Consider the following 26206-nt stretch of genomic DNA (forward strand, 5'->3'; position numbering starts at 1 on the left):
ATCTTTAAAATCTCATTTTCCATAAGCAAGATTTCTGGGCTGTGTATGGGAACTTCTTCCCTCCATTTGCATGTTCATTTCTGGGCAGGCCCCCCTGCTCCCATGTTCTCTGGCATCACTGCCCTTTCTTGGCGTTCACTTCCCATGGCCAGGGAAGGCCAAAGGATGCCCAGCTTTTTAAAAGCAGAGTGAGTGTTCTCTTCTGGGAAGGAGTGGTCACCTTAGACTCTCCCAGAATAACTGCTCCCAGGAAAGAGGGGTCACTGACTACAGAGAAAACACGACTTCATCAGAATAGCGGACAGGGCTGAGTGCAGAGGTACCCACTGTACCTGGATACGGTGGATGAAAAGCATCCTTCAGCCTGTCCCGGCGCCCCTCTCTGGGAGGTGAGCTACAAGTGACGGCCTCCTTCTTGCTCTGCTTCTCACTTGTGGACTCAGGAAACACTGACCTCCATGCTGAGTGGGGACAAAGGCTTGTTTCTTCCTTCCTTGGTACCCCTTCTCCTGGGAGCCCGTCTCAGCCACTGGGAAGTTGTTCCTCTTACTGGGTGGGTCACTTTATGTTCCTCTTCTTGGGGCTCGGGGTCTCTAACTGGGATGGGAGACAGTAGTTTCTAATTTGAATTTCAACTCCAACTTGAACCTTGGGGGCAAGTCCTGCCCATTGGTACCTGCACGTTCTCTTTTGCCCGGCTCCCCCATTGTATGCTGCTCTGTCCCTAGCTAAATGCAAAAACAGATCATACTGTGTGCATAAACCAATGGTTTCCAAACTTGCCTGCACACTGGAGTTGCCTGGAGAGCTTCAAAAATTCAGGGTGCCTGTGCCCCACACCCAGAGATTGTGACTGACTTGGCCCGGGGACGTGATCTGTGCTTTGGAAATTTTCACAGATCCCCAGGTGACTCAAGTGAGCAGACAAGTTTGGGAACCACTGATACAAATGCAAATGTTATCCAAATTACAATCCTAATCCCTTTCATTTCAGTGCCATCGGCTACAGCCAGGGATAATTGATCATGATTCAAACAACCTACACTTGTGCCAGCTACATCGTGTGGCTTTTAAAGTATCTAAGGTTATTTCATGCCCACCCACTCTCATGCCAAACCACTAACAAAATATAATTTAATTCATTAAAAATTACAGGGAGCCACGCAGAAGCTTTTTTTCCAGCATGGGGCTTGCAGAGTATTTTTTTTTTTTTAAATGTAAACACAGACAATAGGTATTTATGACAGAGTTGAAATAAAGCAGACCTAGTTAACCCACCCAGATGCTACGGAGTGGAGGCCATGTGAATACTGCGCGTTAGGAAGCCTATCTCGCAGCCTTATCAAAATGTCTTTTCTCTTTAACAGTGCCCTGGTAACCTGGGGAATATAAATTTTGATTACGGATTGCTGCATTGTTAGTAACTGACTATATATCATCGGGAGCTGGTCACCAGTGTCATCCCACACTTAATTATCTCGGCTGAAGAGAAAGCAACCCCGTGAAAGAACTGTTTTCCAATTAAAGCAGCGTAGAGTACGTGATTTGTCTCTCTGGCGATGTCCAATTCATACCCCTTTTCATGTTATTTGTATTGTCTTCTTTTTCCTCATTACAATCTCAGAGTTGTGCATCTTGGGCTCCCTAACAAGAAACACATAAATATCAAGAGGGCAGCTGTCAGACCTTTGAAAAAAATCACGGCTAGTCACCACCAAAAACACAACCGTTATTACAGAGTTTCCACTAGCAAATGCTGCAGTTAAGGTTAAAGACAGCTTTCCGCATAACCATTTATTTTCACAGGTTCCTAACCTCTAGAGAATGTGTGTATGATTACTTGTATACACCCACACACACACTCACACGCTTAATTTTTAGAAGATACTCTTTAGGGGTCAAATGTTCTATGCTTTGTTTTAGCTATTGTTTCAATGATAAGGAAAACATCTCTCTACAAGTACAAGAAAAAATATTTTGGCTAAAAACCTAGGCAATACTATCTCTTTCTCTCCTCATCGTGCTTATCTTGTTTGTTTTTCCTACTGCTAATTTGTTATTTATTCTGACTGAATGTCTGCCCATTTGCTCATCAAGGCAATTCTTTATCCCAGGAGTAAGTAGAAGTTTGTCTCTCTGTGACTGATTCGACCTGACCACATCATAAACAAAGGCTTTGAAGTCTGGGTTGTTTCAGGAAAAGATTTAGTGAGCACCTAGTATGTGCTGGGCACGTTCTAGGCAGTGGGGAGTCCCCAGGGCACAAAGACACCTCTGCTTTCTTGGACATTCTAGTGGGTTCCCGTCCGTTCCTTCCAAGAGTGGCCCCATGGCCTTGGGTTAGCTGTTAGCTGTTTACTCTCTATCAGCCTCAGGTCCCTCCCCTGCAGAATGAAGTGGTGACGCCTTCTCTCCATACTGTTATTATTAGGACTAAAAGCCCCCGGCCCACAAAGGGGTGTTTAGTCTAAGCTTCCATTTTCTTCTCCATCTGCTTTGTGCTTGGGGGTTGGCATTTGGAAACTCTAAGTATCTTCACGTTCCAGCATTTTGAATTTTGTATACTTCCGCAACACTTGTTTCCTTAAAGATACCTCTCCATTGCAGTTTCACTTTTCCCCTTTCCCCCAAACCTCCCCGCCATATACAGCTTTCTGTGTCTTGCCCCAGACCCGTCCACAGTTTGGTTCACTTCTGCGTCCATCGCTGCCATTATGAGAATATGACAACTGCAGTTTGGTGCTTGACCAAAATCTCATGGAAGTTTAAATGACTCCTTTGGGAGAGGGAGTGCCGTACTTTTTATGAAGCATTTTTTTTTTAGGGCCATGTCAATGTAAAAAGGGAGAATAGCCTACGGTCACTGGTGTTAGTCATTAACTGCTAGGCTTATATCCGTCTTCCCAGCTATCTGACAAATACCTCAAAGGGAGGAGCCCCTTTACGACAGACCATACACTGAGCACTGACTGTACTGGTGAGGGAGGTACTCCTGTGTCAGGCACTGTGGCCAGTCCAAAGGTGAGGGCTGGCTGATGTGTAAGAACCTGGGAAGGAAGCAGCATTAGGAACCTTTCTGAAATCTCCTCACTAGCAGTCCTAGGTGAGTGCCCTGCCCTAGCACCTTGGCTTTCCTGCCTGTGTCACCACCAAAAATTAAAAATAGATACCAGCGTTTTAGTGAACTGCTCCTAATGATAAGGGTGAGGATTTCTCACAATTCAATTGAATTGGCTCTTACTGGTTTTTCTCTTGCTTTGTTTTCTTCTCTCCTTTTGATCCTTTGTTATCTGTCTTGTATTGCTCTTCCCTCTGCTGGGGTGATTCCACCCTCCCACCCCCCCGTGCTTTCCTCATTGCCATCCACCCAACCCATTCGTTTTTCTGCCTTGGGAATTCTACCCTTCCCTTGAGATACTCTTCAAACATCACCTCAGCGGTGAGGTCTTTCCTGATCCCCACTGACAGTTAATCACCAATGTCTCTCTCCTTTCTTCTACATGGAAACGTTCTATCATAACAGTCAAACTGACGTAATTTGTTTACTGATCTGCCCACACCACTGGATGGACAGTGAACCAGGCAAGGGTTAACAAAGTAACAAAGGTGCGATGGATAAATAAATGGATCAGTGAATGAATAATCAAATACATAATCTCTGCCCTCAGAGGATTTACAATTTATGAGGTAGACAGATACGTCAATAACAAACTGCAAAATAAAGTACAAATACTTATGTACTCCAAGGACAATGCCACACATTTTAAGTTTTAATGTTTCCAGAAAGGCTCAGGTTTACTTACTTCGTTCACCTCATGATGGGTTGGAGCCGTGAAGCAATTACTGTAGATTGCACCAGACCTTCTTTTTTAAAGGCCTTGGTGCCAGCTGGCCTCAGAAACCCCATTATGACTATATGCCCTGGTAACACACGGCAGCGGACTAACACAGCGTTGGCCTTTCTACTTCACATACAGGCTCTTGAAATATACATGAGATGTAAGAGGCTGGTATTCATACAGTAACATGAACACCATATTCTACGAAATCCCTGACCTAGTTATGCTGCAGAAAGCAGAGCTTAAGTGCATGTAATGCCCAGCACGTGGAAGAAACTGTTACCTTTAGAAAAGTAAATTTTCCATTCCCCAAGTTCTGTATTATTAAATCTGTGATCTTAATATTACATTAGAGTAGATATTTTATTCAATTATATGGACAATGAAATAAGAACCAAGAAAGAAGTAGCTGGCCCAGATTCCCCCGGGTGTGAAAAGATGATACTTATTTTATCTACTCCTGACAATTCAGTTTAAATTGTTACTTTAAAGCTCCTACCAGCAAAATATCACTTCAAACAGAGGCTAATTCTTCACAGTCATACTTGGCTTTAAACGTTTTGACATCAGAACTAAGCAATTGAACATTTCTGCCCTAAAAATGGGTGGAGTTGGATCTTTCAAAATGCTGGATCAAGAAAACTGAATGTGGCCAAAAGACAATTATTGCCAAATTAAACAAATGGATTTGGGGCTTGCTAAATAAAATAAACTGTTTCTAATGATCCAGTGCATGGAAATAGAGGGCCTTTATTCTATATGTAGGGAAATATTTCTCACTAGAGTACTTTCAGAAGGTGATCTTTTATACCCAGTGAGTGGGCCATAAATAGGTAAAAGTGTGCATGAGGCTGGAGAGGGAATTCTCTCTGTCTCCCTCCTGAGAGCTGACGCTCTAGCTCTGTGCTAGGAGAAAGGGGCAGGTAGCAGGGACTGTGTCATTTCTCTCTGTCAACCAGTCGGTTCTAATGAAGTCTAGTGATTAGTCTTAGGCGGTGTGTTAACAGCATGGCATGAAAGTCGGTAAGAACTTTCAGTTAAAAGTCAACCCCGAGACCACAAAACCTTAGATAAGATTAAATGTTAACATCCAGACAGCTCTCAACTACTCTGTCTAATAGGCTGAATCCAACTCAAGTGTCATTAATTTAATAACACTCGAGTCTAAGGACCACAAAGCAAAAAAACTTATTAAACATGAACAACGATGCAACTTAGAGAACCAAGAAAGGGAGGGGGAGGGAAATGAGGATTTTTCTTTAATTAACATCTTGCAGGATGCAAGTTGCAGGTATCATTTCCTCTTGGCCATGTCATTTAAGTGAATCTAGGTGTAAAGCAATTTGCGCTCTCCAGGATCACTAGAGGTTAAACACCTCATCAACAAATGTGTAGCCCTTTTTACCGCTTCCCTTTCCTTTCTTCATTTCCTTTCTTAACAATTGGACACTATTCTTAAGTGATTAACAAAGCACGTGATCTCCTTCTCATTTTCCAACTTCATCCTTTGAAACCAAAAGCGAGTAACAGGCCTCCGTAAACTTCCTGCCATGTTTCTTGCTTGCTTGCGGATGTGATGTGGATTTCTGGAAGTGCCCAATTAAAGGAAAGCTCAACCGCAGAGTCCCAGTACCCCGCTGACCTGTCCCTCTCACCTCACTCCATCCTTGTTTGCCTTTCCGGTATCAAGCTGATGCTGCAGAAGCAGCTGATTATCAGGAAAGCCAGCTCAGGTAAAGTAACTTAATGAAACAGATGACTTTGTATGTGAGTGTACCTTTGAAACTGACTAGGCTTAAATATCCACTCAGCTAATGAGCCTGCGATAGGACGCTGGCAGAAGTGTCCTCCTTCTGCCACTATAAAAGCCTTCCCACAGTCCTGCATCCTCTTTCTGCCTGAAAACTAGGCAGGAGCTTAACAGCTACCCAGCTTCCAAAATGCAAACAGCAGCAGTTGCCTATCCTGAGTTGTGACTGATGGTACACAAAAATACACGGTTACTTCATAGATATTCTGGCCCGCAACAAATTAAGGATCTAAACCTTTGTGCTTGGCGGATAGCCAGTGTATTGTGGGGGACTGTTGTGGCTCTATAATTATATCCAGCCTGATAATCACCCATTCTACCGCTGTGAATAGCCAGTACCCAGGGACTTTAATTTCATTGTCCCCCTCCACCAGATAATGCCTGACCCTGTGTCACTCGGACTGTGAAACACACTGAAGGAGACAAATGACTTTTTCTCTGACTGTGTTAAATTAACTAAGGGATTCTGGTTGTGCAACTGACATCATCATCATAATCTAAGGCTCTGCCCTACTGGGTGGACACAGACAGTCTCTAAGGGTGTTATTAACCTCAGGCATTAAAACAAAACAACAAAAACAGAAAAGAATCTGGCAAGTGTGGGTAAAGAACCTACTTGGTGTGGATAGTGATTAATGAAAATACTTTATATTTCAACCCATTATTTTGGTATCTGGAGACACACCTAGAAGAGAGCTGTTGTGTGGTCTAAAACTAGGGATCAAGTGAGCAGTTCTCATTAGCATTTCCCCGTTTTCTCTGAGTGCGGGGTTTTTAATCATAAGGTTGGCTATAATTCACTGTAGTTGCACATCCATTTGAACTAAATGTAAATCTTAGGTATCTTAGAATGAAAATAATCACTGTTTTCATTGCTTTCATTCTAAAATAAAAAGCACTGTTGCCTCCAGTACTTGGTAAAGGATGTTATAATCTGTACAGTAGGGTAACTGGGCAAATTCCAGTGTTGGAGCAATACAGACACTCCCTGTTACACATGGTCTTAATTTTTAATAAGCATTTTCCTTTCAGTTCACTAAAATATTATGGGTTTTATTTTCATGCGGCTGAAAAGATAAATGCCCTTTCCCATGTTCCCATCAGAAGTCTGTGTGTTCTGGGAGGTGAAAAAAATTGTAACTCAGCTGTTTTTTACTGTATTAAGAGTGAAACTTGGCATCTCAGATGTGAATTTGTTTCCAAAAAGAAACAGAATCTGGTAAGTTTTTGTTCTTTAGAGGAAAAAATATCTCAGAAGCGTAACTTATTTTTTAAAGAGATTCATACTGGTTTTTTAAAAAAAAATTAAAATTGTATATAACTTTATTAAAACCCTTTGGACTTCTAAAGAGTAAAAACCCATATTAATCTAAAAATTTTACTTTTGGGAACAGGATAGTGAAAATGCAGAAGTTGTAGAATCTTTCTTAATCAGTGACCAGAAATACCTGTTTACCTTTATTGTAGGTGGTGTATTTTCAGACGGGCTCCCTCTGCCCAAGGGGAATTTATTTTTGCAAAATAATATTTTATTGTGTGTTCACCATGTGTCAGGCTCAGCTCTAACTCTTTACGTGCAATGACTCATTTAATCCTCACAGCATCTCCAGACATAGGCTATTATTACCCCCCTTTTACAGGAGACTTCCCAAAGTCACACACTAGTAAGAGGGGAGCATGGATTTGAACCCTGGGCCAGCTGACTCCAAAGCCAACGTTCTTAACTACTGTGTACACTGCCCTCTAATCATAGTCATTTCCTGAATCTGAAATTCACTAAACATTTAATAAGTGCCTGTTAGTCTAAGTGCAGGGCATTATACTGGAGGTTGGGGGGTGGAAATGGGGAGGGTCTGCCATGGAGAAAAGAGGGAATAAAGTTTAAAAAAAAACCAGTTCTTACCACAATTTTGTGAGCCAGAGGGACATGACTCAGTGACGATAATATGGTATTATAAATCCTGCCTTTTCCAATTGGCCTTTCCAGTTTGGGGAACTGTGGGACCCAGAGGCCAGTATCTGAGGCACTTGGGTCCCTCGGGTGGTGTGACTGCGTCCCCGGCCTATTCCACCTATGTAAAGCCCCCACGTACCACTAGGGACATTTCCAGGGCCACCCTTCTACAGGCACCCACAACCTGGTGGTATGAAAGTCTGCACCTATGTCACATCACGGTGCCTTGTTATTGTCGCTCAAACTCCAGTGGACATGGATAACAATGTCTTTGGATGCGGTTGCTTTGAAACCACTGGCTCTTAGTACTCTGTCACACACAAGCCAATTGTCAGAGTGTCATTAGCAGAGACCCAGACAGATGACAGGTGTAAACAGTTCATAATTTACAAAGTGCTGGGTCAGGTTTCTCCATGCCCTCTGCCAGCAGCTCACAAGCACACCTTAGCTTGGCCCTGCGCCTGCACTGTACACGTTTTTACAGGACTGTTTTAAAATCCTACGTGGTACCTACATCGAAACCTTTTGGCCATTTGAGTCCCTTTGACTGTTCATGCAAACTATGCAAAGCTGTTGGCTAATTTCAAAGTTAACATTTCAAAATGCCGTGTCAACTAAAGAAACACACATGCCTTGGAATACTCTGAATGGACTGTCTTTCTGCTCTCTGCTGTGGATCTCCTCCTTTTTTCCCCCCCTTTTGATCCCGTGGTGCTCGTCTTCGTTGAGATGGCAAGTTTGAAATGACTCGCCTTTAAAGAGACTGGCCATTGTTGCTCTGTGCACAGATGTGAGAGTTCTGATGCCTTTTCAGTCGGTCCTACTTAGCTGCCTTCTGCATTTTTCAGTGCTGACATGTTTCAGTAAAACTAACTAACTGGAATACTTGGGGGAGGGAGGTTCAGGTTGAATGATTTCCTGGTTAAACTGAAAGTTATTTAGAAAGCCCTTGTTATTGAAAATCTTTCCAAAGTACATCAGCACACTTTCTTCTGGAGTGAGGCAGCACTGCTGGAGAACAGCTGAACATAGCTGTTTGGAAGGGCTGCAGAACAAATTTAGCAAAGCTGCTCACCGCTCTCCAGTCCTTTCTCTTCTTCGAAAGCAGCCCCTTTTTGGATTGGCTAGGCAGTTAGGATTCCAGACTCTTTCTACTCTCCTCAAAACCTCTTTCCCTCCCTAGGCAAGAGGCCCCGCTTCCAGGGGGTTAAAACTGGGACCGAGTGGCCATCCACCCTCGCCTTCCCTCCCTCACACACCTCCAGGCTCCCCCCTCCCTCAAGTCTCTACACGTGTTCAAGACTGACCCCTCCCTTGCCTCCCCAAACCTTGGCCCTTTCTCTGGGAGTTCAGTTCTCTCCCAGCCCACTGACATGCCCATTAACACGCGCGTCTCCCTCCTCCAGACAGCCCTTTCTCTCCATCTGTCCTTCCCTGGAGGTCCTAACCTTCATGGCTAGCCGCCAGGGCAGGGCTGGTGCAGCTCTGACCTGCATTTACTTCCTGACCCCCGTCCTCTCCCCAGCTCAATGCTTCCCTTCTCCTGTGCCTCCCCCAGAACCCTCTCGCCAAGGCCATCAGTGACCAGTTACGGAGTCCAGCGGCTTTGTCTCAGCAAGCCTTGTTGACTCTTCCTAAACACAGCTACAGTTCCTTCCTTTTTCTCCAGCTCTGCTGCCACCCTGGTTCTGCTGACAGAGCTTAAATCAGGTTTTGTCACTCCCCTTCCCTGCTTCCACTGCACCTGGAACAAAACAGACTCCCTAAACCACAGCCCTGCGCACTCCGCTCCTGAGAGCCCCGCCCCCCAAACCATGCTCCAGCCACGCTGGCCTGGGGTCCTCAGGGACCCTTGAGCTCCTTCCTGCCTGGAGCTGTTTTTACCTGTGGCTCCCTCTACCTGGAGAGCTCTTCCCCAGCTTCCCCTAGCTCGTTCCTCCTCCTCCTGCAGGTCTCAGTTCACAGGTTACCTTCTCCCAGTAACCAGACCACCGTGTGGGTTCCTGACACCCCCTCCTCACCGCAACGCTCTTTCTCAAGGACCCCATTCTCTCCCTTCGTGCTGCTGACCACAGTCTGTCCTGGGAGGTGTCCTCGCAAGCTCACAGGCTGAGTAAGCTTCTAGGCCCGCTAGGCTGTGAGCTCATGAGTCCTTGGGTCTTGACCTCTTTATTCTCCACTAGGCACCCAGCGCTGAGCCTGCTTCGGGCATAGAGTTATGGAATGACCGAAGGAACAGATGAAGACGTTCTCCTTTTACAACAGGCTTTTCTAGAAGGTCCCCTAACCCTAGCGAGAGACAACAGTTCAGTAAAGAGCAACTGAAGAGCTTCACGTTCTCACCTGTCTAGCATTTGAAATGCCTTCCTCATCTTTACATGTACGTAACTCAGGCCACGCAGCCGGGGGAAGAGCGCTTAGCGTCACACAAATAGACCTGCTGTTACAGGGACACGAGAGTCTAAAGAAAAGCGCACTGTGTTGAGAGAGAGCAGTGACTAGGGAGGCCTGAAGGAGTGAGGAAGCAGCGAGGGCAGCCTGGTGGCAGGACTGCTGCTGGCCTGAGGGAGAAGAGCGTGGAGTGCAGAGGAGAAGGAAGCTGGATGATGGGGGGTAGGGTGAGAGTCCCCAGCCGGGAGGCCAGAGTTAGACCAAGTAATAAGGTTGTTGCTCTGCCGGGCAACAGGGAAGCTGGGTAGCTAGTGGGATGTGCAAGCCTGTGCAAACACAAAGCTGGCTTTGCGTTGGTTGTGGGGAGAGGACAGGAGGGGTTTGGGTGGAGATGAATAGAAACTGCAGTGATGAGCAAAAGCTTGGGGACACCGGGGGGGCTGTTGTGAGCACCTGTGCGTGGGCTGCAGGGGTTTGGCGATATTCAAAAGCCAGAGATCACGTGCCTAAGATGAAACTGTGATCCGGGTAATATCACAGTTATCCTGATTTTGCAGCCAGTCAGAAACACAGGGCACTGGGTTGCTGGTGTTCTGAGTGTAACATCCCGGGAAGAAGACTGCCGTCACCCTGAGGGAGAGAGCGAGTAGCGGCCCGTCAGCTGGGATGCCACGGAGTCGCAGGGCACCCCCACTCCTCCTGAAATCCTCTGCGGTCCAGGGGGCCGGCGTGGGGCTGAGGGAGACGGTGGAACTGTGCAGCACCCTTTAACAAATGGTCGTGGAGTAACTACAGGAGCAGAGCTTCTGCTCGAGGCTCCTTCTAGAAATGGTTTTGTAAGACGTGTTACAGCCCCTCCCCTTCCTCTTCAGTCCAGACTTTCCTATACTGAGACTGTTTCAGCAAGGGACCTCTGTATCAATCTGAAGCAAGAAAGTACACGAGTCATTTTGCATAGACCTTTAGTTTTTAGGTAGTTTAAAATATTACTAAAAAACTAAATGCCAGTACCAAAGATCTCAACTCAATCCTATTCACCGAAAAGGAAATGATTTCAAATGAAGATGCCCTTCTGGCTTTTAGTTCACCCAGCCCCGTCCACCTGCAAGGAACGTTGTCATTTCCTCTGCAGAGAAGAGTTCACCAGAGTCATCCGTGAGAGAACACACATTCGGCAGCATGGGGACACAGCAGCCCACACCTGTAAATTTGCCTTCATCTTCCTCCACCCCCTGCTGCAATTAGATTCGAGCTTTTTTGGTTTTATTTTAAGAATGATTGGAAGTTAATTTTAGTTTGGAAGAGCTGAGTCCATTGTTTACTTACAAACAAACGAAAGAATCCTCTCTCCGGCACCAGAATCTCTGCTTGGCTGGTTTGAAATAGATGAGGCTGATCAGATATTTACCATCAGCTTGGTGAAGAAAGAGACACTGTCCTAGGGAGCCAGAGTCATGGGAATGCAGTCCACACAGTGATGCATTGCTAACTGGGAATGGACTCTGACCAAAGTCTCACTGTACATTTCATGGAGGTGGGACTGAAACGGGAAAAGAAAAAGTCCCTAAGTGCCCAACCATGTTGGGATGACATGGTTGCAATAAAGCTGTGAAACAAACGCTGGCAGGCAAACAGCAAACAACCACAACAATCAAGCTGCAAAAGGCTTATCAGGATTTGACCAAGAAAAAGGGCCCCAGTCTTTCAGAGGACACTGGCAAAAATCCCAGGTCCTGCAACTCCTGAATAGCTCCCTGGGCAGTGTTCCCTTCAGGTACTGCATTGTCAGTGAGGAGATGTTCTCAGCAGTCAAGGAACAGCTACACAATGCGAGCGGCGTCTGAATGGTCGAAGAGCTTTTTATTCAGGCTTCATGTGATTTAAAACACACGCACACACACACACCCAAAACTGGTGTTCTTTTGTGCTGTACAAAGACAGTCCTTTCCTCACTCCAAGTTCAAGACTCATGGGCTATTAGGAGAGGCAAGATAGACAACGTATTAGCATGTGTGGAAAAAAAAAAAAAAAGAGTAGGCGTTCCTGAAGATCAAGTCTATAATAAGAGCAGCCCAGTGCTGGGAGCACCTACCTAGCCGGAAGCAGCTCCAGCAGCAGTTAGAAGGCAAGTATTTTGATTCATGTTTTTGAAGAAAGTCTTTTGGCAGTAATCACACACACACACTCACTAGCTCACTCAGACCTATCGGTAAGAAACTATAGCACGTATTCATCATAAATACATTTCCTAAGTAGGGTGGGATTAGAAACTGTAATCATAGGAAACTTAGAGCTAAGAGAACATCTAATCCAGTACCTCCGCCCGCAGAGAAGAGCCTGTGTTTCTGGAGAGGTGAAAAGACTCGCCCAAAGACACAGATTTCTTTCACAAATAAACAAGTTCTTAACACCCCCGAGGGAGGAGGCTCTGGTGCTTCCATGCCGCCCTGCGTGTGAGACAGTGGGTTCAGGGGTCACTGGAGACCAGATCATGGCTTTTGCCGTCAGTCCAGTCTGGGCTTGAACCCGAGCACTGGTGATTTCCAGTTGTGTGACCCAGGAGAAAATTCCTTTCCTCTTTAGAATCTCAGCTAATCTTACTAAAAACTGAGTCTCGCAGTAACACATGCCTTTAGGGTTGCTGCACAGATTAAGTGAACAATAGCAGGTACTAAATAAACGTTGGTGACTGTGATGGTGGCTATTTTAATAGTGGTCATATTTGCACCTTTTGGGGAACTTTAATGCATTTAGGGAAAAAATAACAGGAAAGACACAAAAAGCCATAAAGGTGAATGAGTAAGCGTATGGGGAATAAATGAAGGCAGGTCACACAAGTAAAATGTCTAATTGCTTTATCTGCTCTTAAAAACTTAGGCCAAATGCTCTGTAGGAATAACAGTCTGCTGTCTTCACACAAGAATATCATGCCTCTTATCCATATACTTGGGCTCAATGATTTGAGGGTTTTGTTTCCCCCAGTGTTAGTAATAGGTGCTTGTTGATTCTTTAGAAAAACTTTACTTTCCTCAAATAACTTACTGCTGAGTATTTTAATTTTTTCCCCTCACAACCAGTGGGTGTCCTAAGGTAGTTGACCTGGATGGCCAAGATGCAGTGCCACTTACTGTCCTGAGACGCCAGCCGCACACGTGTGGAGCCACTCAGGCCGGTGGGGTAATGAGTGACTTTCAAGTCCCTCAAACTTGACGTTTTCCAAAGCTCTCATAGCACTACATTTTATATGACCTCCCAGGATAGTTTCGTTCAGAGAAACAGAATTTCAGGTAGTGCTTTTGCTTTCAACAACAGTTTGGGGGAAAAAAACCCAAAACTGTGTAATATTTTTGCCTGTTATCTTCCTCAATCTGTTGTGTATCTGTTAGAATATACTTAATAGCTGCTTTTCATGGGCTTAAATATTAACTTGGAGTTGGCAGTATTTTTGGATGGAAGTCATTCAGAACAACTAAGAAAATACCATTTTCAATTGTATGTTCTGCCACCAAGCAAATTTTTCTTCATTATACATAAGGTGCAGTTCTAAACATCTGTGCCTTATCCTTAGGTACCACAACCCAACACCTTGTCTCCTGGAAGTTAGAACAAATGGCATTTCTTTCTTGAGCAGTAGACAGCCTTTCACAGTGGGGTTTTAGCGGTAATGATCTGGGCAAGCATTATGTGATAGTTTTACTGCCTAAAACTGGAGGTGATACTGAGTTGCTTTTGTAGTTTTTGTTGGTTTTTGGTTTTCTCCCTGGAATATATGTCGCATATTCCTAATTCTGATGGTGTTAAAGGGCTGTAGACTGTTGCGTATGCACATAAACTGACGTGCTATGAGAAGCGTTCTCCTTGCTCTGCAGTCGGAGAACAAAACAAATCACTGATAGTCGTTATTTGTAAGAATCACCAGGCCCCTGCAGCTGTGCTGGGCAGCGTGCAAGCTGCCCTCCGCACTCTTATGTTACACTTCAAAGAACTGGCTCCCAGTGTTCCAATATGGTAACTTCGGACTTTTCCGTGCAATACATCTTAATAATTCCTCTAACGCTGACTTGTGTGGCCTTTCTTTAATTTGTGCCTGATTAATTCCCCTCCCATCTCACATAAACATAAAATAACTGATGGCTCTCCTTCACTGCTGGAATTGTTAACTACATTTCCATCAGTGGGAGATGCTCAGACTAAATGATTTCCAGGTCTTTGAAGTCCAGATACTTTATATTTTAGTTTTTATTTTACTTCTGTCTTGGACTTTCTTAACCTTGAAGTTTTTATATAAAAATTTAATTACTTAGGTCATCAGTCACATCAATTGTTCTTCAGTTAGCTACAGAATGTATTACATTGCTTTGTTTGGCCAATTTTTAGTTTCTTGAGTAACTGTTCTTGAGAATTTTCTGATCTTCTTAACTCTGTTAAGTCTTCTTTCCATTACAAGTTCATTTCATCATATTCATGTTCTTGTACCATACCTTGTATTTCTTTTTACAAAACTTCTTTTTTTACACCGTAACTTCTTGGTTAGATAAAAGAGTGATCTTTCTTATATGCTCAGTCTGATATTTTTCCAGATAATGAGACAGAATTCAAATACTTATTGTTTTCAGGGCATGTAGTTACTGTAACACTAAGATATATATTTTTTTTAATTGGGAAAAGTAACCATTATTGTGCTTTTGATTTACCATCAGTTCAAATACCACTTTTAAAGTAGGTGAGGTGAGTAAAAAATTATGGCCAAAGTGGTCTCCCTCATCACCACAAACTCTGCAGCATGTTATTTCTGGCCCAGCCGCCACATTGGAGGTCTCCATCCCTGGATAAACTCCTGCATCAGGAGTCCACAGAGATCCCCTAATTTCGGGCAGTAGCTCTGTTTCAAGCCACTTCTGCTGGAAGAGGCAGGCCTCCTGTGATTCCCGGAGAAGGGAGAACTTCCCCACCTTTGCTGTAGGTCACTCTAATCTCACTGTCAGAACCACACTGTGGCAAGATGAAGGGGTGGGGCGTGAAGTTGCGCTAGAGTTTGGCCCCAGGATTCCCTGTGTACTTATAATCAGGCATCCAACCTATTTCATAGACTGATGTGGGGTGAATGCATGTGTTACACACCTGATCTCAACAGTGAGGGAGAGAAAAACAAACATGGCCCAGGCTAACGTTTTTGTGTCGTGTCTTCCCTGTCAGTTTATTCTCCTCCGACTGGCACCGATACCAGCCAACAACTTCTCCTTCAGATCAGCGTCTTTTGGCACTTAGATGACAGTATATTTCTGCATGGCCGAATGCAGACAGGAAAAAGTCTTGTGTAAATAATATTTTACATTAGCAACACTGAACTGATGTCAAAGCTCTCAGTCCATCCCAAGGCAATAAAATTCACAAGCATGATAATATTAAGATGACAACATAAATGGCTTACAGTGGAGATTGTTCTGCCCCACTTCATACTAATTGGGGCAAAATAAAGGAGTCAGATCTGGATCGTGTCTTTCTTAGGCTGCAAATGCTTGATAACATTCATGTGGCTCAGCACTGGTGGGTGGTGGGGGTGGAGGGTGAACATAAAAACAGTTGAATCACATGCTGGCCTGGCTACACAAAATGCTGATTAGAGGTGATCACTGTCCAGTGCATTTTAAATATTCAAAGTAAGAATCCAAATTAATACCACAGGTCTTTTATCTAAACCTCTTGTGTTTGTTTTCAGAAGTACTATTATGTCTATTGTGTGTGGGAGACTTGGGAGGTAGAGTCATCGAAATTATTATTATTTATTTTTTAAGTGATAACCAGCATCAAGGACATTTGAAAGCAATACTCTTAAAGGGTAGCAGCCCTAGACTAACATGACTAAATAAAGGGTTAATCACTGTGCATGATCCTGTGCTAAGAGGCCACCCACACAAGCTCATTCTGTCAGTACCAAGCTCACAGTATTGTCATTATGAGTTCAAACACTAATTAGTAGTTAGAGTGAACTTGGTGACATCTTACACATGAACGGGTATCTAGGGCAGAAGGAAACCTTAAGTTTCTTAAGATGCTTTATTTGTCCAGTTCAGATGCACATGTCGTATCTTGGTAAATGCATCGGTAGTTGCCCACTCCTCTTCTTTCCCATGTTTTCTGATGATTCTGTCCCTGCTGCTGGCAGGGTAGCCTGGAGAACCATCAAAAATTAAATCTCTTTATAGTCCGTCTTCATTTGAGATACAGGAAGTGGTGTGGGATTTTTGGAAAGATTTTGGATAGGGAGCTTGAGATGATCATTTCTTTTATCTTTTATAGTTGCTCTTTGTTAACCAAATGGTATAAAGGTCTAGGAGCCATGCACAAAACCTGCTACCATAATTGACAAATATTCTGGTATTTATGTAAGAAATCTGGACAGTTCTTTGAGAAATAAAGTATCTTCTAAAGGACACTCAGTATTTCCTCTTCATTGCCCTGTTCGTGTTTTATTTCTTCCCAGGAGATGCCTCCCCAACCTCTCTGCGTAGATATTATTTTCAATAGCCTTTTTAAAAGACCCTGCCTGTCCCTTTAGCTTTCATTAACAGGGTTCAGGAAACATTTGTTTTCTCCCCTCTTATTTATTTTAGACTACAGGGAATTTAAAAGCAACATGGGTCCATACATCTATTGTATCAAAGAAACTTAAAAAAAATTTTTTTAAGGTAGATATCATACTCTCCTGGATGCTGAAAGAATTTGGATTTCTTTGAAGGTGACGTTTGACTGTCTGCAGATACTAGTAGATCAGGGCAAACTCCTGGGGTTTATCCTTGCTTTTAAATTCTGCGTAAAGCTGGTTCCTGCCTCACGCTTGGAGAAGCGGAAAGCATCTGGGGCTGAATGGTACCACGAGCCAGAAGTGAGGGTGGCAGAGACCCTTCTGCTCAGGACTGCACCGTTCACTTCTCCATCTCTTCCCTCCTCTCGGCTGGCAACTGCTTCCTTTACTTCTGGGGGCTGCTGCTTCAGGGCCGCTTCAGCCTTCCCCGTGATGCTTTCTGTCGTGTGGGAGATGGCACTGTTTTCTGATTGTAACACGGAGACTCTGAGTGGAGGTCTGTTTGAATACTCACAGAGCCCAGGCAGCGCACCATCAAGTTGAAGGTGTTTCACCCTGAGCTCTAAAAATACCAGCTTTTCCCTTTCAAGGCTTATGTCAATTTCACTTTTTTTTAAACTCCTATGGGATGTGGTTGGTTTCTTAGTTATGACTGTAAGTGAGTTCCTTTAAGCCATAGAAACGCTGCCCTTCTATTTCATAACTAATTCAATTTTACTTAATGTTTTTGAAAAGCCCTTACAAGCTCCCTTGGCTCAGTAGAGCCCCCTCCCCATGCTCCCTCCCATACATGTAGTGTGAGAGCCAAATGGCCCAGTTCAGGAAAGAGTCTCTCCCTCTGGGAACCCCTCCACCTTCACCTTTTCGGAGGTCGTCTTTGCACCTGCAGATGTGTGTCACATCTTTTGTTTTTCTCTTGATCTAGTTTCTGCTGAAAACACTTTTTTCTTCCTAGAATAATTCTCATTACTCTTGAACCCTAACAGGCTGTCCTAGAGAAATACTGTAGAAACACCTACTAATATAAAAACACAGCCTATCTTTAACCTCTGGACTTGTTACACTTTAAAATAGGGCCAAGAACTTCATTTTCGAATCCGGAGTGGTCAAGACCGGTCAACATGTGGTAATATTCTGTCTTCTCCAAAGGTTTATAACCTGACTAGTCTCCTGACTTTGCAGGGCTGTTTCATCCTGATTAGGCAGCAGAGATATCACTCCCACATGCTAACATGAGTTTGTGCTGGAAGAAGAAAAAGAAAAGTAAACTAGGACAATTTGATAGGCAAACAGATGAGTTCAGATAGCACAGTTAAGCCTCAATGCTCCTGGTTGAGTCTCCAGTGTGGTCAACTCTATGCCCACTAGCCCTTTTCACGTTTTTGGCAGACTTCATAGGTTCTCTCTTCCCCTTTGCTTCTCCATTAAATTCTTTAACCTTTTGGGCAGCTCTTAAAATACATTTGGCTGGTCTTTGATTCTATGGCCAGCAGTGTTCTCTGCCACAGTTCTCATGAGATTAAATGTGCCTTGGTAGAGATAGGGGGAAAAAATTCTCTTTGGTTCCTACTGTTTCCAAGAAATAACATATGTTCTGGAAAATCTGGGACTAGACTTTAGTCCTGTGAGCAACATATTTTCACTTCTGGTTTATGACCATTGAATATACTCCTTTCACCCTCTGTCTCTAGGGATGGCCCTTCCTTATCAGAGTTAGTTTCTGAGATCACTGAGGAGTCCCCTTCCTAACTCTCTTTCCCAAACGTGGGGAAGCAGTTTGCAGTTTCCTTGTGTACTTCTCAGGAGAGGCCTCCTGGCATTCTCAGAATAGATCTGCCTGCCAAACAGGACTGAGAGAATTACATCAAAATGTTACAAGGACAAAAGCACATTTGTAATTACTGTGATATCACCATTCCTAGTCAATATTTCTCTAGCTCAGTATTTATTGCTTTTAGACTTTGGCACAAAAGCTGAAGTGGCAAGGGTTTATCTGCAGCCTCACCCTCTGCTATTCCGGGAAACTGTAAGAGGCTTATTCACAGACTACCTAGTGGACTTGGTTGCCCTGGAAAATGGCAGCTGAGAGTGGGAAAGTGGAGGCAAAGGCCAATCTAGCCTCTCTACATAGGTGTGGAGAGGCAATTTAGACATGGTGACAGTCTGCTCTGCAGAGGGGTGTCTCTCTATCCTGCCATCTTCAAGACCCTGTCCAGTTCAGCCATCCATCAAAATCGTGGGGGTGATGGCAGAAATCCTCATTTGTCCCAGAGTCAGGGAACATAATTCCGAGCTATCCTGGGAGGTCATGATGATGACGACGATGGTTTTGAAAGGGCTGTAAAGCATTTTAGAAGCAGGAAGTTTTAATAAAATGGCAAGTCATCCCAGTAATTAGTACATGCTGGAAACCAAGGGCAGAGTCTTGTTCCCTGGAGTCAAGGCTCTGAAACCTGACGATAGCCATGATCCTGAAGGCCACGACGTCAGCGTCGCTCTTCCTGTCACCCAGCTGTCTTGCCACAGTGCTACTTGCCCATGTGGTCTTGGGGCTATCAGACCAATATTGGGCTCTCATGACTCCACAGGTACAAGCATGCCAAGGTCTAAGTTAATGACTTCCCTCAGACGCTCTGCTTTCTGTCCCGAAAGATAAACTCCCTGCAAATACTGTCATGTCCCTACAATGCAGTTAGCTAGCTAGCCATCTAAAATTGGTTTGGTCCTCCTTTTTCTATGAAGCCCCATTTTTGCACCCCATGTGCTGCATGTCCTCATCTCGTGTCCATGGTCGAAAAGTCGACCAATGCCTCGCACACATTATTGGGTACCACAGTCACCTTGTTAAAAAGCAGACTCACCTCCAGTCAGTTGGGTGCAGGGCCTGAGCACCTGCATTTCTAGTAAGTGCTCGGGTGGTGCTGATGGTGCTGGTCGGTGGCCACACTCCCAGGAGTGAGGCTTTGGATCACTTGTCAACCGCATCATAGGGCTGTAACTAGGTAGTGAGGGGGGCCTCTTCCCTGGAGCCAGGAGCCTTTCCAGATGGCCCGAAAGCCCCTACACCATTACACAGATCCTTATCCTAACCCCTTCCAAATAACGTGACAGGACAAGGGGGAATTCGAGTGCCTTCAAAACTCAGATCCTGAAAACTATCCCGAGCCCACCCATTTTCCCTGATTCCATCTCACCCAGTAGTTATCCATTCCCATCTCTTTTTATGGTTCATTATCACTAGTCTGAGCAAACATAAGCTTCAGCCTGATAAGCAGTCAACTGAACCTCCCATAAATATAGATTCTCATGAAAAACAAAAAGAGAAGGGAACAGAATGGAGAGGTGTTATATATTCAATTTATTTTCAGTTCCAAACCTATTTTTTTCCTTAGGCTTGTTGCCTGATTTCCATTAAGTCATCCTGTTTGCTCTCTGCCTTTGCGTCAATTTTTCCTGCTACTTTACAAAGATAGTCAAAGGATTAAAAAAAAAAATCTATTAGCTTAAAAAAAAATGCATCCTTTTTATTCTAGTGGCACTGAAGAAATGGTAGGTGATACTCAGACATGTATACCAAGTGTCCTAAATAGGAAATAGCTGCTGAAGACCTCATATTCGATTTTATGGAAATACTTGCTTTGATCCTTTTCTTCCAGGTCATCCTAAGTCCAGCCAAGGAATCCAATGTGCTAAACCTTCTACATATATTCACACTATATTTGTATTTGTTTATTTGTCAGTATTCAAGCATACGAAATGAACTCCTAAAATGTGAGCCAATCTGGGATGTGTGTTATCAGAAGAGAGTGGTTTTATATATTCTTACAGTGAAAAGGGCTATTCTAAAAGCATTTATCGTTTTTCTCATTACTTAACTTTTTGATTAATAATCTCTCAAGTACTGTACTGATTGGGAAAAGGCTTTTGTTTTCTCTGTTAAGGAAGCCTCTGCCACAGGAGCTTTTATTTCATAATAGTATTACTAAGAAGCAAGAACTCAGACTGCCTAATAATGTTGTTGGATCTCAACCAGAGGAGAAAATCCAATGATGTAAACTGCTATACATCCGATACTTAATAAAAGAAGCCGAATGATCCCTTGAGTCAACACCCATGAGTGTAAAGCATTTTGCAAATAAGGAGGGAACACGATCCATGGTATTAATTAAGGTATATTATACTCAGAACCTTGCAATATGTAAGCTACTCTTTGGGAGGAGCAAAAGTGCTTTTAGGGCTGCAAATTAATGTTGTCTCCTAAAGTGCTGAGCCGTATCCCCGGACAAACCTTTTGTGCTGGGGGACTCTGGCCCGGTGGCTGTCATGTTTATTGTGTAAGACCGTCCACCCTATCACTTACATCCACACCTGCAGACAGGGATGTCTGGCAGCCTTGGAACTTAATTGTCTAGCTAGTGGCTGCTCGGTCTTGAATTGGTTCCAAAGCTCTGTGGGTATCCACCCAGCTGGGCGCTACAAAACAGCCAGGGCCAGTTACAACACCTTCACCCTCCTTGACAGCTTTCTTTTCTTTCTTTCTTCCCCGTACTTGAGATTTGATTTATGGACCTTAATTCTTGCTTCCAGGGAGGACTGGCACACTCCCGATACCGTCCATTTAGCTGCCACGTCCGAGTCGGCTCGTCAGTGGTTCTCAGGGCTCATGGTGTGTTTTGGTGAATATCACATTTCTTGTCACACTGGAACAGAAAACTTGCTTTGGGGCGGTGTATGGAGAAGAGTTTTAAGCTCTGGTGCGTGTCATTCTGTACAGACAGCTTTGAAAACGGGTTCTGGAGGGCTGCCGTGGGCTGCCAATACATCTCTGGGTTTTTGATGGTCAAGAATTATAAAACAGGCCTCCCAGTATTTGTGTTACATTCTTTTCAATTTAATCTTAAAAACGGAATGGTGGTGTGCTTAAATAATACATTTTTCATCACTGTAGAGCCAGCTAAAGGCTTTTTAGGTATGTTTCCCAAAGTCCCCTTTGCAGTGGAGAAACTGAGGCCAGGGAACAAATGGGCTCGTCCACAGGTTATACCAAGTCATCAGAAGTTGCATGAAAGCACCTGTATTCTCTTTGCCTGTATAGCTTCAGTTCACCTTAGAACAGCACTGCTCTGCACAATCCCATTCTATAAACAGGGATGGATAACCAGAAGGGTTTTGTCACTACCCCAAAACATTTAGAAGTCTATTCTTACATGAATGCTGTCTTGGAAACTAAAGGAATAACGGGACAGGCCTGGCATTCTCTGTTGGCCATTTTACTTACTGGCGGTAAGTAAAGCATTGTCTTGTACATACAGTATTCCACGCGGCTAATTTAAAGGTTCTCAGTGCTAGCTGATGGGAAGACCAAATAAGCACTTTTCAGGCTCTTTGATGAATCAACTAAAAATAAAATTAAAAATCATTATAAGCAAACAAGAAAATGGGCCTGATAAATCATCTCTTAAATGCCTCTGAAAATTAGGGGGAGAACAATCACACTACATTCCCTTAAGATAGCCAAGGACCCACTAAGAGGTTACTGCATAAGCTTTCACCATTTGAGGACTGATTCAAGAAATAAACATTTCTCTTGGAATCTGAGAGGTTAGCCCTAATGATGGGATACACTCTGGTCTGTACCATCACACAGCATGTGGAGATCTCAGATACTGGAACGCAATTAATCAGGCTAGAGCCTGAAGAGAGGTAAGAAGCAGAAGGATCTTGATGATTATGTCTATCTCCTGGAGAAGACTAGACCACCGTGAACCCTCGTGACATTTAGAAGGGGAGGAACAGGATGGGGAGCCGGCACAGGGGGTAGCTTCAGCTGGAAACCCCAAGGACCCAGTTTGCCCATCCTCTGATTCAGGGTTAGAGAGATTAATTTTCTTTCCACTTCTGCCAGCACTGACCAGAGAAATAAAATGTAAACAGAAGACATGAAATAAAGATGATTTTATTTATAGTAAATGAGAAATTACACCTTCCTCTTCTAATGAGGCATAAATAGCCAGTTCTTGTTAGCAGAATGTGCCGTGTGAGTACTGTTTGAGCAACAACAGGGATGCATGTACCATTTACGCAAAATTCACAAGAGAGTTCCCCCCCGTATCATTCATACCGTGTATAAATTAGAGATTTTCAGAGCATTTAAAAGTACACAGACAGTAACCAGAACGCTTAACCAGTATCTGCGCACCGTCACAAACACCTCCCTGACAAAGGCCAGTGCTGCCTTTGGGACCGACAGCATGTCTTCAGTTTAGTTGGCTGTGACTGGTTCCATCATTCATGGGCCTTCTGAATGGGCATCTTGTGATCATGTTTGGGTCAGTGATAGATCCTGACCTTGTACAAGAAGAAAGCAAGGAAATGTACCTCTATAGAGTCTGCATGGAAAGGGTTTGTGGTTTAAGAGTTTATTTTTTTAGAAGGCACTGTAAACTGCTGTCCATTTAAAATACGGATGTTCTTATGAATATCCTTCAATTATTTCAGGTCATTAATTTCCATAATAATATCCTTTATGACTACTTCTAAGCCTCCTTAATTTTATTTTAAAAGTAAAATAAACATATCTACTGAAGGGTAGTCACAAATTTCAGGCTGTCAGCGTTGTCTGGCTTATTTTAAGAAAGGCGAGATTACCGAGAGAATGACCCTCTCCAAGGTTATCTGACACCATTACTCTACCTTTTAGTTCTTGCGCTTGAAACCAGCTCTGTGAAATAAAACTCTGAAAGTGCTAATGTTAACAATATCTCAGGCTACAGAGAACCCCATGTCTGGCTCCGAGGGCTTGAATCCTTGCCTCTAACTGGCTTTACTAACTCACAGCAAAAGCAAAGGAGATGCCGGAGGAGAGATTTTCTTCAGTGACCCGTCTCTGAAGGGCCTGTCAGTGTGTGCTCAGCAGACATCTCTGTGCCCTGTGGTCTGAGGACCGCCCACAGCACCCAGGGGCTCAGTGCCTCAGGTTTACCTGGGGCTTCATGCTGGGTGAAAACAGACATGGCATCTGCACCAGAACCTGGGGAGAAGAGCTTGGCTCTCTACTCATCTCACACCGTGAAGAACATACTCAGAACAACTCAGTAAATCAGGGGCTCCCCAGATTGACTGGTCATCACCATCATCTGAGGGACATTTGACTCCTACTGATTCCGGGCCTCCACCCTGGAGATTCTGGTTAGGTAGGTTTTTGGCAACCCAGTTCACCAAATAGCCTCATGCCTAAAAAAAAATCTCACCTTTAAGGACAGGAATCCAACACTGTCAAAAGAGGTCTCAGGTTAGCCCCGGTTTTAAATGTTAGCATCCATTAGTACGCGTGACAGGAAGCACTGAGTGCAAAAATGATTAGGGTATATTCTCTGTTCCTGGGGACCTCAAAGCTGCGTGGCTTTATGGAACTCATGGAGCATCACTTGGATGAGATGCAAGCCATGACCAAAGAGAATGTGGGTAGAAAGATCTGAAGGGGAAGGTGGAGGAGGCGAGTGACAGCGGGGGCTTTGGGAGCAGGGAAGGTATCAGAATGGATAAGGCGGGCAACAGCAGGCAAGCTTGTCCATGTTACCATGTTGCCAAAGTTCAAGTGTAGAATTAATTCTGTATCCCATTCTCTAAGTATCTAGTCTCCAGTGCGGGTGTGTGCACACATATACACACACAGCACACACTCTTTGTAGCTTATGTCCCATCAGCATGCTCACATAAACAGAAGATTTGGGGGGGAAAGTAAAAATAGGAAACACTTATCTAATTCTTTGTGCATAATGGGCCATTAGGCAATTTATACATGTTGACTCCTTTAATCCTCACGGTAACCCTATGAAGCAGACACTATTCCTACTCCATTATAAAGAGGAGTAAACTGAGGGACAGGGAGGTTACGTAGTTTCCCTGAGGTCACACAGCCTGTGATGAGCTTTGAATCTGCACCCAGGCTCTGCCCTCTCCGCAGGGGACCACTGACCTGCGGCCTCTCTTTCCTTATGCACATAGTTTCATTTGCTGAAGTCCTTTTCTCTCCCACCCACCCCTAAGTTTTGACTTGACTACTGGATTCAGACAGAAGAGTTATCTCAGAGGATGTAATCACAACAGGCTTGCTCTGTCAGCTTCCTGTTTGCAGTTAAATGCAGAAATGCTACAACATCAATAATCCCACTAAGGAATGAGAGTGTCTGGACTGACAACTTGAAGTACCAGGAACCATCAGCTTTCTGACATGTAGGGTCGGGCTTTAAAAAAACACCTGCCTGATGTTTGCCACAAGGACTCTCCTGAGAATCTGTCACAGGATCCTGTCTGGATTCTGAGTCAGTTATCTACATTAACCCGAAGAATCGGTGACAACAGAAAACGTAGGCAGGCTTCCACCACTCACCAAAAGTCACTGACAGCGGTCAAAGAATCTCTGATTGACTTGGAGAGCAGTGCGGTGTGAGCGTGGTCTTTGTTCCTACTCTTGAATATTTCCCAGAATGTGTAAAATAACTCTATCCATCTAGCCTAAGGCTTCCTCTGATGTTCACATTTCTTTTAAGAAAAGGATTTTTTTGTGGCCAACCATCCTTTTCAACACGTTTTACTTTGCCAAGCTGAAAATGACGAAGCCCAAGAGCTGGACAAAATGATGAGAACACGTAACTTTACACTGACTATCTTTTTATTCAAGGGGAGAACGTTCCTTCTCTTTTTCCAAACCAGGGAAAGACAGATGCCACAGAGTATCGGAAGGATGAACTAAGAAGGTGCATATAAAAGAGTTTTGAAAGCCTTGCACTGATTACTTGGTCACCTTCCGGGTCAGTTCATGATTTGGTACCAAATGAAATCGTCCAGGGTTGGGCCCGTTAGGGTGATGCTCTTCCCCATCTCCCCGCACAGCTGCCCGAGGCCGTGCAGCGAGCCAAGTGAATACCCGAGGGGCTGTAAGGTGAGAAGGTGAGCTGGCTTCGTCCGAGGCAGGGCATCAGGCTCTGAACCTGCAGGTACACATCAAACCAGAGCCTCTCTCAAAACCTTTTTACATCAGTGGGCGGACAGTCACTTACAACTCACCCTTATTCCAGGAAGTGTGACTAATGGGGCAGCTTTACAAATCCAATAGAAAATTATTTCATGAGTGGTGCCACATGTTGTTGACAAAAGTGAAAACATTTTCTTTCAACCACTGCCAAAATATACTAGGAAGTTTTAAAAGGTAAAATCTTCTGTGGATTGGGTATAGGAATAAATAAGATATGATGGAGATCCTGTCTCCAGAAGAAAAGCATCTCCCTGACAGCTTAGGGTCCAGGAGGAATCGGCTGTGCTCTAGAGAGCGTTTCTTCACTCCCTACAATCCCTGTGAGGCACCAAAGGACACCTCTCCATCGGGGAAATGAGGACAATATTACTGGTTTAAACTGCTTTGAAAGCTGTAGATGAAAAAATAAATGCATATAGTACATTCAAATAACACCTTATATAACTTTGCTTCAGGCCTATTTTTTGCAACTGTATTGGTAAACTTTTATTAATATGTTCAGTTTAAACACAAATGGCCACCTCATTGACAGCTAAGCGCTTGAAAATCCACCAAGTATAATTTTAGCCAGATTTCTCATAAACCTCAG

The 26206-nt window shown here is 44.0% G+C and overlaps 1 protein-coding gene across 5 annotated transcripts in view; it reads right to left on the reverse strand.

Moving 5' to 3' along the window:
- Positions 1–26206, reverse strand: part of SEMA6A (semaphorin 6A) — a 120583-nt gene that overhangs the window by 74767 nt on the left and 19610 nt on the right. The window contains exon 1 of one of the 5 annotated variants that reach the window (XM_074360509.1): positions 333–353. The exons of the other annotated variants lie outside the window; for them this stretch is intronic. The gene's annotated coding sequence lies outside the window, so the exon portion shown is untranslated. Of the gene's footprint in view, positions 1–332; positions 354–26206 lie in introns of those variants that run through there. 5 annotated transcript variants of the gene reach the window in all.

The sequence above is a fragment of the Camelus bactrianus genome, chromosome 3 (genome assembly GCF_048773025.1).
Source record: "Camelus bactrianus isolate YW-2024 breed Bactrian camel chromosome 3, ASM4877302v1, whole genome shotgun sequence".
Taxonomy (NCBI): domain Eukaryota; kingdom Metazoa; phylum Chordata; class Mammalia; order Artiodactyla; family Camelidae; genus Camelus; species Camelus bactrianus.